Here is a 4,867-nt window from a genome sequence, read left to right on the forward strand (position 1 = left end):
GATGTCAGCTATCGTCCATCCTAATGCATCTCTTTGTTCTTGCAACACATTGATGAGTTGGCGCTCTTGTGTGGCAGTGATCTTGGAGGATATTATGACAGGAAAAGTGTTGTCAGCTCCTAGGAAAACATGCTTAAGACCGTCAGGAAGTTGGGCTAACTTTTGTTTAGGAGCTTGTTCAATGGATGGTTTTGGTGTTTCTCGATCTTGAGGGAGTTCGTCAAAGATTGGATTCCAAAACATGGTTCTTCTAGCCTGTGAGTGTTTGATGATTTCAGGGTTGATTACAGACTCATCGAACTCAGAACTTTATGAAATTTGGAAGAGGTGATTAAAATGATTAGATGTGTATTTCGATTCGACCTCTTCCGAAATAAGTGTATCGATCAGATAGGATTGGAAACACTCATCGTTATCAGGTGGTTGTTTTCCGATGTGGAAAACATTCACTTCTAGAGTCATGTTCCCGAAAGAGATTTTCATGAGACCATTCCTACAGTTAATGAGTGCATTAGTTGTTGCGAGGAAAGGTCTACCAAGAATGATGGGAATTTTGGACTCTATACTCACTTCAGATTGAGTGTCCAAGATGAGAAAATCAACAGGGTAATAGAATTTTTCAATTTGAATCAAAACGTCTTCTACTATTCCCCGAGGTTTCTTAACTGATTGATCAGCCAATTGTAGCACCACAGATGTGGGCTTGAGTTCTCCTAGACCTAATTGCAAGTATATTGAATATGGCATAAGATTTACACTTGCTCCTAAGTCTAGAAGTGCTTCACCAAATTCCTGTTTCCCTATTTGGCATGAGATGGTGGGACAACCAGGATCTTTGTACTTAGGCGGTGTTTTGCAGTCAATTACCGCGCTAGCTTGTTCTGCCAAGAATGCAGTTTTCTTGACATGGTGCTTTCTTTTAACGGTGCATAAATGCTTGATAACCTTGGCATAAGCCGGCACTTGTTTGATCACATGCAACAATGGCAAGTTGATCTTCACTTGTGTTAAAAGGTCTAGGATTTCACCTTGATTTTCCAGTACCTTTCCAGTGGATTTCAAAGCTTGAGGAAAGGGTGCCTTTACTGGAATGCTTATTGGCCCATCATCATCTGGAGCGGGCATTGACGTACTCGTTGTCTTAGTTAACGGTGAAACCGTACTTTGACCACTTCGAGTAGTGATGGCATTAACCTCTTTGAAATTTGTATCTGCAGAGGAGGAGGTTTGTGCCATGTGTTGCCCTTTTTGATGGATTAGAGGTTGAGCGGGAAGTCTCCCATGCTCTTGAATTGCCAAAGTAGTGTTTAGCTTTGTCATTTGGATTTTCATGTCCTTCATTTCCTCTACCATTTGTGTGAAACAAGCTTTGAGCTCTTGAGTTGAGGCTATCTGAGTTTGCGCAAGCATTTGCAAAGTATTCTCAAGAGAATTACTTGACTGCATGTGTAATGCCCTACTTCCTTAGAGTCATTACTAAGTGAGTTTTAAAACAAAAAAGGTGCAATGAACTCGCTAACCGAGGTTTTTAAAACAAAAGTGTGACTAAGCAAAAATTAAGGCTGTAATCTTTGAAAATGCGTTGTTTCATTGAAAACTTCTAGTATTAAACATTTGGGATCCCAAAAAAAGGTTTGAAAACCATTTACAACTTAAAATAAGTTTACAGTTGATTAGTTATAAAATCATAGATTATTACAGCCATTTCTCGAATAAACCCCCAACCAAAGCAATCGGGCAGGCCGAACATGTACGCGTCGCTTCACGCTCTCAGTACTCATGGCTGGTTGACTCAATCTATGCCCTCACCTGCAACACAGAGCACCCGTGAGCCGAAGCCCAGCAAGAAAACTCATGCAGTTCATAACATATGCAAATTATACAGTTAATCATATCAGATAGTCCACAGATAAACAGGTCAACCATTTGACTTAAGCAACCCGGCCATGCCGCCCTAGAAGCCTTACCAAAGCCTGGGGTCTCGGTCCTCACCGTAAGGATATCACCTGTATCCATGGGGTCCCACCCTGACTATAAGCACTTCACGTGCTATGTGGTACTTCCGGCCCCACTGCCGTTATCGGCCTTTCGCCGTTCTCGGCTCCATTGCCGTTCTAGGCTCCTCGTCATATCATTCAACTATAATCACAGATAGTCTATCTCAAATAACATTTGAACATATATCAATTCAATCAAGTCTGCACCCTAACATGTAATGCAATATGGGGCCGTGCCCTGCAATCACACTATGGGCCCATGCCCTGTCCTATGGGTGCTATAGTTTTCTTACCTGTCAATTTGATAGCTTTCAACACTTGACTCCTTGAGCACGATCCCACTCGAGCCTTAGCGCACACCTAAACACAGCCATAGGTCAAAGTCAACACCAAACCCCAAGTCCGAAAACCTAGCCTCGAGACCAATCCCGAGCCCCCAGGAAGTACTAGATCCCCAAAACAAAGTGATGGAATCGAGCCCCGAACCCTAGGTCAAAATCCCTCAACAAAAGCCCAAAAATCCCTTTCTGTGAACAGTGCAGCACTACAGCGCTCTAAAGAGGGTGCTGTAGCGCTACAAGCAGAACCTCACCCCCCAGAAACAGGGCCTAGCGCTACAACGCCCACTAACTAGCGCTGTAGCGCTAGTTGCAGCCAGACCACACCCAAAAATCGTTTCTGCGATTTTCCTTCAACCATTCTCAACCCAAACTTCCCCAAATCTTTACCAAACTTAAAATCAAGCTTATAAACACTCTCCACTCATCCCAAGCATCCCCAAATCTCAAAACCTAAGCTCATGCATCCCAAATCTCAAGATTCACCATAGATGAACCCTAAACCCAGAAATTCAGTCAAACACAAAGTTAAAGGCTTTGAATTCATACCGTTGATGACATTTCGACCTTGATTCATTTCCTAGACCTCCATAGCTTGCTCTTCCTCAAAGCTTGCCCAGAAATTCCCTAAAATTCCCATCATCTCAGCTCAAAACATAGCTCAAACCAGCCAAACCCTTAAAAACTAAAAACTCTAAAAAGTTACCTCAAAAGTTGATGTGTTCTTGCTAATCCTTGCCAAATCTTCAAGCCTAACTTTAAGATCCTTGATGGTCAGCCTATCCTAGCTCTCCACTGAGCTTTGCCCCAAGAAAAATGGAGAGAAATGGTGCAAGAATGCACAAACCGATCCTTTGGAAAAACCCCTCTGTTTTCTCTCTTTTCTTTCTTTCCTTTTTCTTTCTTTCTCTCCACAGCCAACACACTTTCTCTATAAATCCCACTAAGTGTAAAGCCTTATTTAATCTATCTCTAAAAAACCAAATTACCAAAATGCCCTCCCTATTAATTCTAAACCCTTTTGTCCAAGTAGGGCCATTTTAGTCATTTTACCCAATTCCCGCTAATCCTCAAGTGTCTCTGATATTTTCCCGCTTGCTTCCCAATACCTGATAAATCACCAAATAATATTCCTTGATATCAAAATAAATGCCAATAAACTCAACAAATTCCTATTTATACCCCAGGCTCGCCCTGAGGTGGGTATAAATTCCCGCCATGACTTTTCTGCTAACCTGCTCTCCGGGATCGTCTCGAGTCACAAATCACAGAGGCACCCACATCACATAACAGTTATGCCCAACATGGCCAAAATTACAATTATGCCCTTCTAACACAATCAGGGCCTACATGCATACTAACACACATAGTCATGCATCTCAATTGGTCAAATAGTCATATAACATGCTTTAAATCATAATCATGCATTTAACTCATCAAAGTCACACATAAATCCCATCATGCCCTCCTGGCACGCTAATCAAGGCCCTTAAGCCTTATTAGCAAATTCGAGTCGTTACAGCATGTTATTTTGAGGAGCGTTGTATGATTTTGGTGGTTGTTGCTGCTCAAGCCTCCATTGGCTTCCAGATGCTTGGTTCGAATCCTTCTAGCTGAAATTTGGATGGTTGCGCCAACCAGGATTGTAAGTGTTTGAGAAAGGGTTATAAGGCTTCTAGTAATCCCCTAAAGCATTGCAGTGTTCCTCATTTCCTCCTCTTAACTCACTAAGAGTTGGGCACTCTTGTGGTTGATGTTCCGTCCCTCCATAGAGGAAGCATGGATCTCGTGTCTCTACCTTTGTAGCCATGTGGATTCCTCTACCTTCTTGAGATTTGAAAGCCTCGAATTGTTGTCTCAATGATTCAATTTGGCTTTTGACGTTGTCATCTTCCCTTAATTGGTAGATTCCAGTTGATCGTGGCTTGTCCATAGGACTCGGTCCATTCCATGTGTAGGATTTTTCAGCAAGATCTTCGAGGTACTCGAAAGCTTCATCAGGATCATTTTGAAGGAATTCTCCATTGCACATCATTTGTACGAATTGTCTTTGTCCGGTTGTGAGACCGTCATAGAAATAGCTGATCAGACGCCAGCTTTCGTATCCATGATGTGGGCATTGATTTATCAAATCTCTAAACCTCTCCCAGACCTAATGGAAAGTTTCATGGTCTTTCTGGATGAAGGTAGAGATTTGCCTCTTAAGGCTGCTAGTCTTATGGGGCGGGAAATATTTGACAAAGAATGCTTTTGTCATTTCGTCCCATGTTCCGATAGATCTAGGCCTTAAGGAATACAACCAACTTTTTGCTTTGTCTTTGAGTGAGAAAGGAAAGAATTTCAATCTCACAATGTTGGTGACATCAGCTCGATTGTTGAATGTAGCCACCACCACTTCAAATTCTCGAATATGCACGTACGGACTCTCATTTTCCAACCCATGGAAGGTTGGTCAGAGGTTAATCATGCCGGGTTTGAAATTGAAATTTGGCATATTGTTGGGATACATTATGCACGAAGGTGTGGCTGTAC

General features: G+C 42.2%; 1 non-coding gene across 1 annotated transcript; it reads left to right on the forward strand.

Moving 5' to 3' along the window:
• Positions 1-4,437: 4,437 nt before the first annotated feature.
• On the forward strand, positions 4,438-4,544 carry LOC133802712 (small nucleolar RNA R71). Its single transcript, XR_009877457.1, has one exon. It is a non-coding gene; the product is annotated as a small nucleolar RNA R71 (small nucleolar RNA).
• Positions 4,545-4,867: the final 323 nt, after the last annotated feature.

The sequence above is a fragment of the Humulus lupulus genome, chromosome 9, assembly GCF_963169125.1.
Source record: "Humulus lupulus chromosome 9, drHumLupu1.1, whole genome shotgun sequence".
Lineage (NCBI taxonomy): Eukaryota > Viridiplantae > Streptophyta > Magnoliopsida > Rosales > Cannabaceae > Humulus > Humulus lupulus.